At 40.5% G+C, this 12350-nt stretch overlaps 1 long non-coding RNA gene across 1 annotated transcript; it reads right to left on the bottom strand.

Annotated features, from left to right (window-relative positions):
• Positions 1-5023: 5023 nt before the first annotated feature.
• LOC109921369 lies at positions 5024-8942 on the bottom strand. Its single transcript, XR_007262674.1, has 2 exons — positions 8815-8942; positions 5024-6198 (listed from the first exon to the last, which is right to left on the bottom strand). It is a non-coding gene; the product is annotated as an uncharacterized LOC109921369 (long non-coding RNA).
• Positions 8943-12350: the final 3408 nt, after the last annotated feature.

Genomic DNA, 12350 nt, shown 5'->3' with positions numbered 1-12350 from the left:
TCGTTTAGGACCTCACCTACCTCTTCTAGCCCACACATCGATTCCCTCCTTTGTCCTTGAGCGGGCCAACCCTTTCCCTGGCTACCCTTATGCTTTTTATATATGTTCTCCTTAATCCTGTTTGCTAACAACTTTCATGACCCCTTTTAGCCCTTCTATTTCCTTGTTTAAGTTCCTTCCTACTTTCCTTATAGACTTCAAGGATTTCATTAGTTCCCATCTTCCTAGACGTTACGTAAGCTTTCTTTTTCTTTCTGACCAAAGTCATAACATCCCTGGTCATCCAAGGTTTATATGATTTGACATACCTATTCTTCATTCTCGTAGGAATGCGCCTCTCCTGAACTCTTAACTGCTGTTTGAAATACTACCACATGACCAAAATGGATTTACCCTCAAAGCCATGTCCAATCAAAATTCTCCAGTTCTTGCTTAATATTGTTGTAGTTCACCTTCCCCCAATTTAACACCCTCATCCAAGGACTGCTGTTATCCTTATCCATGAGCATCTTAAAACTCACAGTATTATGGTCAATACTCCCGAAATGCTGCCCAACTGAAACTTCACTCACCTGGCCGGGCTCATTTCCCAAAACCAGGTCCAGTATAATCCCTTCCCTGGTTTGACTGTTTACATATTGTGTCAAGAATCCTTCCAGAATGGTCCTTACAAATTCTATCCCATCCAAGCCCCTAGCATGTATTGAGTCTCAATCAATATAGGGGAAGTTAAAATCACCCACAACAACAACCCCACTGTTTTTACATCTTTTGAAAATCTCTCCTCTATCTCCCACTGGCTGTTGGGAGGCCTGTAGTATACCACAGCATTGCGATTTCACTTTTCCTATTCCCAAGTTCTACCCATATTGCCTTGCTGCATGAGTCCTCTGATGTATCCTCTCTCAGTACAGCTGCGAGATACTCCTTTTCCAACTCCCCTACCCCTTTTACCTCCCTTTCTATCACATCTGAAACATCAAAATCCTGGGACATTCAGCTGCCAATCCTGTCGCTCTTTCAGGCAAGTCTCAGTAATTGCAATAATGTCACAGTTCCAAGTACTAACCAAAGCTCTAAGTTCATCTCCCTTGCTTTTTATATTCTCACATTGAAACACGTGCATTTCAGACCACCTCCCCTGCTCTTTTCAGCAGCATTTGCCTGCCTGTTCTTGTACTTCGTAATGTTTGCCTTGGTTTCTACCTCTCCCTCAATTTCTGCATCGACTAAACTACTCCTCTGGTTCCCATCCCTCTCCCACACTAGTTTAAACCCTCCCCAACCACTCTACCCAAGTATTCCCCCCAAGGACATCAGTCCCAGTCCTGCCCAGGTATAACCCCCCCATCCCCCCCCCCCCCCCCCCCCCCGAGTTCCCCCCCCCCCCCCCCCCCACCCGAGGTTGGACAGGGCCCACCTAGCCCAGAACTGGTCCCAATGCCTCATGAATTTGAAACCCTTCCCTCACACCATCTTTTCAGTTACATGTTCATCCTATACATCCTGCTGTTTCTACTTGGACTAGCCCATGGCCCTGGCAATCCTTAGATAACTACCTTTGAGGTTCTACCTTTCAACTTTCTTCCCTGTTCTCTATATTCTGCTTTTTGGACCTAATCCCTATGTCATTAGTACCAACACAGAATATAGAGCAGTACAGCACATTACAGACCCTTCGGCCCACGATGTTGTGCTGACCTATTATCCTACTCTAAGATCAAACTACCCTGCATAACCTTCATTTTACTATCATCCATGTGCCTATCCAAGAGTCGCTTAAATGTCCCTAATGTGTCTAACTCTACTACCACCACTGACAGCGCATTCTGCATGCCCACCACTGTGTAAAAAACCTACTAGTGACATCGCCCCACGCCTTCCTGCAATCACTTTAAAATTATGTCCCCTCGTGATAGTCATTTCGCCCTGGGAAAAAGTCTCTGGCTATCCACTCTATCTATGACTCTCATCATCTTGTACACCTCTATCAAGTCACCTCTCATCCTTCTTAGCTCCAATGAGAAAAGCCCTAGCTCACTCAACCTTTCCTCATAAGACCTGCCCTCCAGTCCAGGCAGATTCCTGGTAAATCCTCTCTGCAGCATCTCTAAAACTTCCACATCCTTCCTATAATGAGGCAACCAGAACCGAACACAATATTCCAAGTGTAGTCTAACCAGGGTTTTATAGAGCTGCAGCATAACCTCATGGCTCTTAAACTCAATTCCCCTGCCAATGAAAGCCAACACATCATACGCCTTCTTAACAACCCTATCAACTTGGGTGGCAACTTTGAGGGATCTATGGACGTGGAACCCAAGATCCCTCTGTTCCTCCACACTGCCAAGAATCCTGTGTTCTGCATTCAAATTTGACGTTCCAAAATGAATGACTTCACACTTTTCCAGGTTGAATTCCATCTGCCACTTCTTTGCCCAGCTCTGCATCCTGTCATTGTCCGGTTGCAACCTACAACAACCCTCCACACTATCCACAACTCCACCAACCTTCGTGTTATGGCAAACTTACTAACCCACCCTTCCACTTCCTCATCCAAGTGATTTATAAAGATCACAAAGAGCAGAGGTCCCAGAACAGATCCCTGCGGAACACCACTGGTCAGACAGCCAAATTTCCCTTAATCCCATGCCTCCTTACTTTGAGTGAGCCTACCATGGGGAACCTTATCAAATGCTTAACACGTACCACAATGGTTGTTTGCCCACCCCCTCCAGAATGTCCTTGGAGACATCCAGAACCCTAGCACCAGGGAGGCAACACACCATTCTGGACTCTCATTTGTGGCCACAGAAACACCTATCTATTCCCCTTATGATAAAATCCCCTATAATTAAAGCATTTTATGCCTATCTATCCCTCCCTCTGCAGCAGAGCCAGCCATGGTGCTATGAATTTGGTTACTGCCGTTATCCTGAGAGGAGATTCCCTTCCTGCCTGCTTGGCCATCCTGCCCTGCCTGGTGGTCACCCATTCCCTTCCTGCTTGCAGAGTCTGAGTCTGAGTCTGAGTCTGTGGTGTGACCACCTCTCTATATGTGCTATCCATGACATTCTCTGCCTTGCGAATGCTCCAAAGTGTCCCCAGATGCTGCTCCAACTCCTAAACTCAGGCTTCCAGGAGCTGCAGCTGGAGGCGCCTCTTGCAAACTTGCAGGTCCTGGGCACTGGAAATGTGCCCAGCTTCCCACATCGAACAGGAGAGGCAGACTATGATTTGGAGCTTTCCTGCCATGTCTTATCCCTTTAAGTTAATTAATCCTAAGTAGTTAACATTGTAAGTTGAAGTTCTGATGTTCTCTGCTATAACAATTTCTCAAAACTTACCTGTTACTCACCAACAGTTTCGGCTTGCACTCCTTTATCACTGAAAGTCTCACTGCCAACCTTCCTCTCATGATGTTCTGTGTCCTCTCCTCTGAACCTTGCCTCTCTCTGTGTTTTTGGTTAAAGGAGGAAGGAAGGATGGAAACCCTACAGTAATGTAATGTTTTGTGCTAACCATTCCTTAACAGCAGGTTCATCCACGATACCCTTCATGTCCACGCTGACAGCAAAGTCCACTCCCAGAATGCAAACAAGGGACGACTCAGCACCTTCTGTTTGGATCTGGTGAAGAGGGTTCGTTCAGTTGGCTGGACAACTGTTTTAGGATGTAGAGTGATGCCAGTAGCATGGGTTCAATTCCCATACCAGCTGAAGTTTAGTTCTGCCTCTGAAACCTTGTCTCTCATCTGAGGTGTTGTAAACCTAACACCAGTTGTCTCTCTCTCTCTAATGAATGTGGACCTCTGGGACTAAGATGTCCCTCTTTACTGGTATGTCAGTATAAAGGGAGTAAATGCTTAAGGTGGTGGATGGGGTGCCTATCAAACGAACTATTATGTCCAGAAGGGGGTTCACAGTTTAAGACTAAGGTGAGGGGAAATTTCTTAACCCACAGAATGCCGAGCCTATGGAATTCTCCAACTGAGAAGGAGATTGTGGCCAAAATACTGACTTTTTCAAGGAGTTAGGTATAGTTATTAGGGCTAAAGGGATCAAAGGGCATGGGAAGAAAGCTGGAACAGGGTACTGAATCCAAAGATCAGCCGTGATCATATTGAACGAGGGAGTTCATTTGAAGAGCTGAATGGCCTACTCCTGCTTCTATTTTCAATGTTTTAATTTTACTGACTGTTGTCAGAACTGAACACATCCAGACAAATGGAGAGCATTCCATCACTACTGACTTGTGCCTTGTAGATGACAGAAAGGAGATTAGTTACTTGCCACAGAATATTCAATCGCTGACCTGCTTTTGCAGCCATTTGTATTTATATGTCCAGCCCAGTTAAGCCTCTGAATTACTGTTTAGTAACACATTCCCCATTGTGATATTTTATATACTTCTACTCAAACAAATGGCAACTCAGGAAGGCATTTTCATTCAAATAATACAAGTTTTCTCAGTGTTGCTGTATATCAACATTGAAATAGTTGTATCACTTAATTGTACACCCTTACATTTCCAATTCTAGAGATAAGGCAGCAGTCTATCAATTGGTTCTTTTCAGGTTGACATTTCAATGCGTTTCAAGCAGATGCAATATTTGTCAGTATAATCAACACTAATTCATATTTTCACAAGTATATCTCAGAAAACAAACATATTTATAATTACTAAATCAAAATTGAAGGACAGAATCTTATAGCTCTGTGAAGCATCCCTCAGTCATGCACACACAAACGCATCAGGACAATGACCAATGCCACCTCCGCAAGGTCACACCAGGGCATTTCATTTGCCAAGGGACCAGGTCGGCTCTGCAGCCTGAGCAGTACGTTTGGAAACATAGTTTGGTGCAGGTTGCCATGAACTGCACGTGGCACTGAAAGGGCCATATCATAACACTGTGGAATTCATCAACAGGAAGGGGTTCCAAATCCATTAATACGTTCAGGTAAACTGTGATCTTACCTGGGGAGTGTGTGTGCGTGTGTATTTATGACACAATGAAATCTAGATTACCACTTCTGATTTTATTTCTATTGCACCAAGTGACTTTACATGGCAATTACGATTACAGAATTTTTTTCATCAGTACAAACCAGAAATATAGGAAGTATCTACAAGTACTCACTGCTTGAAGTTCCTATATTTTGATGTAGCTAAATAAAGTTGATGTTGATAAAAGAATGCAACTGTACTTTGGTCCATTAAGGCTGCAGTTACATCACATACTGCAAAGTTCAAACCCTTGAACAGTCACCTTCCTTAGAGAGGGCCTCACACCTCAGCTTTATTGTGCTGGATATTCTCCTGAGTTATATTTCTTACTTTGTACCCAAAATGATTCTGCATTGATAAAGTATATCACATACAATATCCACATTACAATTGTAACAATAGACACAAATTAAATGAACCCCCAAAACATCATGGGGTTACAGCAGTGTATTGGCTGTTACTGAACTACAGTACAGAAACTGTACTATCAACTCAGCAAGTAGGAGCTCAAATGCTACCACAGTAGCTGAGAATTCAAATACAGTTTTTAAATATTTGGAAATAAATATCAATAAAGCAACCATTCTGTTGTTTGATTTTCAGTCAATTCACCCATATCCTTTAGGGAAGGAAAGCTGACTTGTGTGCAACTCCAGTCACACACTAATGTTGACAAGTCAGCTACTGGTCAATTGATCAGCAGCATAAAACTGCTTCTGTGGTTCTCGGAAGGCTCTACCACCATCTCACAGCAGCCAGGGATGGATGATTAACAGAAGCTATGCAAATGACATCCACATCCCAAGAATAAAAGTTTCTTTAAACAACTAAATATGACTTTAGTCAAACTATTAAATTATATTTGTTTTAATTCTCATGCTGTAACCAAATTGCAATAAATTTTGATATGCTAAATATTCTGAATTTAAATATATAGTGTGAAATGATCATAACATAGAAGTTAAACATTTGGATGGACAGTTTGAAACAAATTGGTGTTAGTGAAAAAGTGGAGGGTAAGTATAAAATGTTAACATTTTTAATTTTGTATTAAAGAAACAATGACTTTTTCTTGATCCTTGACACCTCTCTGACTCTGTTTCCATTCATCTGTAACCACTGGATAACTACAGTCTCAACACGATGAGTAAAACTTCGGCTGGTTCTTGGAAAAGGGGTAGCAGGGATCTGAAATAAAACAAATTAAAGATGATGGATACAAGTCAGCAGGACCTTTACAATATAGAGTCCTGAAATGTAGACATTTACTGCAAGTGCAACTGTAACCTTTTAGATATAGTCCTTCATGTGTCAAAATAGTGTACATTGAAAGAATTCTTCCTTTCGCCTCATCGTGAAGTAATTTCTATTTGATTTCTCCATTCAAGAATTTCTTCCCTTGCTCCAGGGAGATGCCTAATCTGATTAACACAACATGAGCAAAAATCAAGAATTTACCACCTGGGGAAAACATGTTGGTTAAATTACTGCATTGATGGACAGGAAAGAAACTTAAAAAAAAGTTGGTATGGTTAATGTTTAGGACTTCAGTTCCTGGACCATTTTAACTAATTAGGAAAGGAAGTACATTGGAATGTACAATATAGTGAAATTTATGCACTCAATTCAACAGACAGACTTTAATCAGAAGATGGGAAAGCTAAACAGGCAGCATGGTGGCTCAGTGGTTAGCACTGTTGCCTCACAGTGCCAGGAACCCGGGTTCGATTCAACCCTTGGGCGACTGTCTGTGGAGTTTGCACATTCTCCCCATGTTTGCGTGGGTTTCCTCCGGGTGCTCCCATTTCCTCCCACAGTCCAAAGATGTGAAGGCTAGGTGGATTGGCCATGCTAAATTATCCAAAGTGTTCAGGGATGTGTAGGTTAGGTGGATTATAGTGGGATGTCAGGGTAGGATGCTCTGAGGATCGGTGTGGACCTGTTGGGTCGAAGGGCCTGTTTCCACACTGTAGGGAATCTATGATCTAAACAAAGGGGGACAGAGCCTTACTCTTTCTGTATGCAAAGGGTATAATCTTTAGATTCTGTTCTTTGCCTACTTATGCAGATAGCAAAATCTACTGCCAAATCGTTGCAAAAATTATCAAGTGTTGCCTATTAAGTGGAATGAAACAGTAAGGAGATGAGAGATCTCCCCACCCCTTCTTACTCAGCAGGACATGTACAAGTACAAGTCTCCTTTTGTTGTCTTCAATAGTGTTGAAATTGGAAACTCTCTTCATTAGAACTTATGAATTTATGATATATTAGCTACTACCAACCCACCCAATATAGAACAAAATAAATCACATTTGACAAGTTTGAACAATTTGGGAGTTCGAGCCAGAAATTCCAATATAATTTTGAATGTAATCACTTGATTGTGTAGCAATTTAATGCATATTCTTAATAAATATAGGATTTTAATCAGGCTAAAGACTTTAATATTCATTGCTGCTCATGCATGTCTTTATTGGCTTTCCAATTAAGGTATAATAAATACAAATAAAAGAGCAAGCATTCAATTTCAAACTAAAGGAAATAGACTCCATAGGATAAGAGGCTGCACCTAAACATGTGTGTCATCCTAGTGAAAATGTTGAAAACTCCATCAGCTGGAATGAACACAATACGATCTCCTCTGTCGTGGCAAAATGTAAAAAGGTGGCTAAAGCCAAGAATAAAGAGCTGTCCTGATGGTTGTAAATCATCTGAATAGACAGCCATTGAAGGCTGGGATAAAACCATCCTTTGGTGATCAAGTGAAAAATGATCTCTGTGGAAGTACTGACATTTAAGGAACATCTAGATCATTCTTGCCGAAACTTTTTCCAGCAAACTTAAACATCTTAATTTCAGGAAGAGTTAGCTAACTTTTGATGCATGCTCATTGAACAACGCAGTTTAAATTAGGTATGCAAACATCCAGACATTATTACAGAGTCAAATAAGAACTATGAAGACACCACCTGACAGTTAGATCTTCCTGTAGCTAGAATGTCTGAAATTACCAATAGGTTTACATAACCTGCGAGTTTCACATTCACTATCCGTCATGGCTTCGTCTCTTCCTCGTCTAATTGCCTTTAGCCTCTCATCCATTAGACATCTGCACTCATCTAATTCAGGCCTCTCTGATATGTTTCATTGTAATCATTGCTATACTGGTGACATGTCTTCAATTACCAAAGTGCTAAGATCTGGGATTCCTCCCCTTCTCCCTCATTTAAGATGCTTTTTAAAACTTAGTTCCTTGACCAAGCTTTGATCATCTGGCCTAATAGTTTCCATATGAGGGGTGAAGTGAGAGTGACTGTCTTTAACATCAAGGTAGCATTTGGCAATAAAAACGGAAGTTGCTGAAAAAGCTCAGCAGGTCTGGCAGCATACATAAAGAAACATCAGAGTTTCGGGTCTGGTGATCCTTCCTCAGTTCTGAGATATGGTCACTTGACCTGAACCTTAGCTGATTTCTCTCCACAGATGCTGCCAGACCTGCTGAGCTTTCTCAGCAATTTCTGTTTTTGCTTCTGATCATACTGCTATTGATTGTCAAGGGAAGATGATTGGAATCTCTTGTTGGAGATGCTTATTGCCTGGCACTTGTGTAGCATTAGTGTTATTATTCTCAACTACAATTGAAATAAAATATTTCTAAAATCTTCTGAAATAGTGGCAAACTTCAAATATCCTCACAAATAAAACAAACATTACTGAGTATAGGGAAATTTTAAAATTAATACACATTTTATAAAAAAGGACAGCAATTCAAATTTAATAACTATCTACATATTTTTCTTTTACCCTGGTTTGGATTAGTGCTCTGTTGCCATTTTCAGGGACTGTAGTAACTTCTGGTAATGCACCAGTCCTCTCTAGATCTGAACTGCAGGCCACTGTCTCCTCCAGAAACTGGAGCTCACTTTGTCCAATGTCCTATAAAAACAGACACAAAAAGGAGAGGGGAGCATAAAGTGTAAGTCAATCTGAACAAAAATATGCAAAATATTTATAATCTATACTAGTTATAGGATAACAAATTTGATCCATGGTTATGATTCTATGGGTAGTAATTTATCTATTGAGTAATGATGCAATAAATTTATAACTTTGGGAGAAAGGTCAGATTCCTTAGCCGCAAAACTAAATATAATGTTCAGATATATATCGTGGAATGTAAAATAAATTTGAAAACGTTGCACAACAGATACTTAATCATTTTACTGGTCAAAGAAAATTCAGTTTCACAAGTTAAAATAAATTCTGCTAGAACAGCATTAGTTTAAAACTAAACTGGGAATGAACAGGCATCGAACAAACTTCATTTACTGCTAAACAGATTGTTAAAATAAGCTGAAAATAATCAAAATGCAATAGGAAGATACAATCATACATAGAAGGAAGCCATTTGGTTCATTGTGTCAGGGCTGGCACTTGAAAGAGTTAATGAGTCTCAAACCACTGCTCTTTCCCTACAGCTCTGCTGTTTTTCTCCATTCATGCATTTATCCATTTTTCCTTTTGCAAGTTATTATTGCATCTGCTTCCACTACCCTTTCTAAGCACCACATTTCAGATCATAATCACTTGTTATGTAAAAAGCATCATCTCTTTTGTACCCTGTAGACAGCCAAGAACCCGTGTACATTTTAGAAACAAAAACAGCCTAATTAACCCATCTGTATCGTCAAAGATTTATGGTTGTAAACCCATGGGTCTCTGTTCCTAAGCTCCCTTTAAAGTTGGACTTATTTATTTGTTATTTTTCTTCAATTGTCAATTTAGGACCAAAATGTTTGCATTAATCATTTTAAGTGCCATCCTTTCAATAACAAAATTTCAAAGCAAAATTGTCCTATGTGTGTCCTCAATGCAAAATATATCACGTAGTAATATAGGCATACTGCAACACAAATTTTATGCTTAACTGGTTAATCCTGTGCTGTGAAGTCTCAGCCTGTATAGAATTAGTAACAAATATTTATAATGTATTGTATATTTTGAATAAAGGTCTGTTAATGCTTGTTGTTAATACCAAGGTAAGTTATTAGCTATTAATAATGAATGAACAATATCAATATTTAATTGTGACCATTCACCTGAAGTGCCAGACATTACTGAGTGAAGGCAAGATTCATAGTGGTTTGGTTACAGGAAACCAAAAGGTCAGTTAATTAAACTTTACTGCATTCAATTTTGCTGGATGAAGGGAAAGACTGGCATGACCCTTTAATGTTTCTTCTGGGTTTTCCATAGAACATCGCTATCAGTGGGTCATTTGAATTTTGTGGCACATTGTGGAGCTGTGTAAACAGGGGCAAACAAACAACTAGATTGAAGAATTGTTCATTAGCAGCATGGCGTCTGTCAGTTAGAATCGTGAGGTGTCAAATTGGGTACAGAAAACAAGAGAGAGGGGGTTGTGGTCAAAAGCCAGAGAGGCAAAGTAAACATTAATTAAAAACTGAAGGAATGAGATGAGATGTAGATATTCATTTCTATGACAGAGGGGTCGTTTGGAAATAATTAAGATGTACCATACTGCTAATAGCACTAATTTTTATTTTACGGTAAGCGTAGACGATATCTTCAAAGTCACTGCATGAACTATATATCATTCAACACATTTCAATGGGGAGCCAGAAGGTGATGTTCAGCTTTTGCACAGCTTAGGGAGGGAGAATGCATTGTACATAGCTACTTCAGATGTTTTACATTTAGCACTAAATGCCTAATGTCACTACCCAACTTGTGCATAATAATGAAAACAAACAATCAAACTAATCAGAGAGAGGCTCCAAAAGCTTCCTCATCCCTAATGATGGCACAGCCCAGCATGTAAAAGCAAATGATAAGGCTAAAGCATATGCAACCAACTTTAGTCAGAAATGTGGAGAACATCCATCTCAGCCTCCTCCTGAGGTCATTTTTACAGGCTAGTTTTCAGGCAATTGAATCTCTCCATGTGATATCAAGAAATAGTGTAAGGTTATAAAAAACAGCCAGGTGTGTGGGAATAGGTTTTCAAACTCCGGTTTGAGAACAGGTCAGAGTGCCTGGGAGTCTCCAGGAATTGAAGATTCATCTCCAGGACACTACTGAGTGCATATAAAATTTGTTTTCTTGGAACATTCCTCATTGCCAGGTACAAAAATATTGAAAATGTGAAAAGAGAAACTGCCTGTTTGATGATCAGTCAACCATCATCCATTTGGGTAGTGAAGCTGAAGCTTTTCACTTTCTAATTGGCATAGGAAGGCCATGAATCACATGGGGCAAATCAGATGATGAAACCTTTTGGAATACATTTGATCCTAGTTTGCAACACAACTACGAGCCTTGAAACCATTCTGGTTGTGATAGTGAAGAATTGTGCTCTAGAACTAGCCAAGTACTTAGCGAGCTGTTTCAATACAGATAGAATATTGGTGTCCACCACATAATGTGAAACATTTCCCAGATATGTTCTGTCCACAAAAAGCAGGACAAATCCAATCTGAGTAATTATCACCCCAAACAGTCTATTTTCAATCAATCAGTGATGGGAAGTTTCACAGGCAGTGCTGTCAAATAGGTTTAAGGTGGGAGGGGAAAAATTCAAGGAGGATCTGAGGGGCAACTTCTTCATGCAGAGAGTAGTACATATATGGAATGGGCTGCCACAGAAATTGGTTGAGGCAGGTACAATAGCAACATTTAAAAAAATATTTGGATAGGTACATGGATGGGAAGGGTTTGAGGGGGATATGGGCCAAATGCAGGCAATTGGAACTAGCCGAGTGGGCACCATGGCCCAGTTTGGGCTGAAGGGCCTGTTTCCATGCTGTATTACTCTATGGCTATGACTGTAAATGGCATTTAATCAGCCACAAGCTGCTCACCTATTCTCAGTTATATTTTTGCTGTGGACACTTTGCACCATACCTCATTCACAAAGTGGACAAAAAAGAGATGAACTCTAGAGGAGAGAGTCTCCACCTTTGACATCAAAAACAGAATTTTCCTGAGTGTGGCATCAAGGAACTATATCTAGCACAAAAGCAAATGGCTGTGCCTGTTGGAGGTCAATCCTTGAAGCCCCAAGAATACTGCACGAGTTCCTCAGAACAATGTTACAGGTTCCAAACATCTTCAGGTGGGTCACTAACTTTCCCTCCATCACAAGGTCAGAAGTTCCTTATTGACAACAGCAATGGTCAGTACCATTCACAATGCCACTGACACATAAGCATTCCATGATTGCATTCAACAAGACTTAGATAACAAGAGATAACAAGGTGTAGAGCTGGATGAACACAGCAGGCCAAGCAGCATCAGAGGAGCAGGAAGGCTGACGTTTT

Source organism: Rhincodon typus, chromosome 8, assembly GCF_021869965.1.
Source record: "Rhincodon typus isolate 14 chromosome 8, sRhiTyp1.1, whole genome shotgun sequence".
NCBI classification, from domain to species: Eukaryota; Metazoa; Chordata; class Chondrichthyes; order Orectolobiformes; family Rhincodontidae; genus Rhincodon; species Rhincodon typus.
The sequence above is the reverse complement of the archived record's forward strand: the minus strand, read 5'-3'. Positions and strand labels throughout refer to the sequence as shown.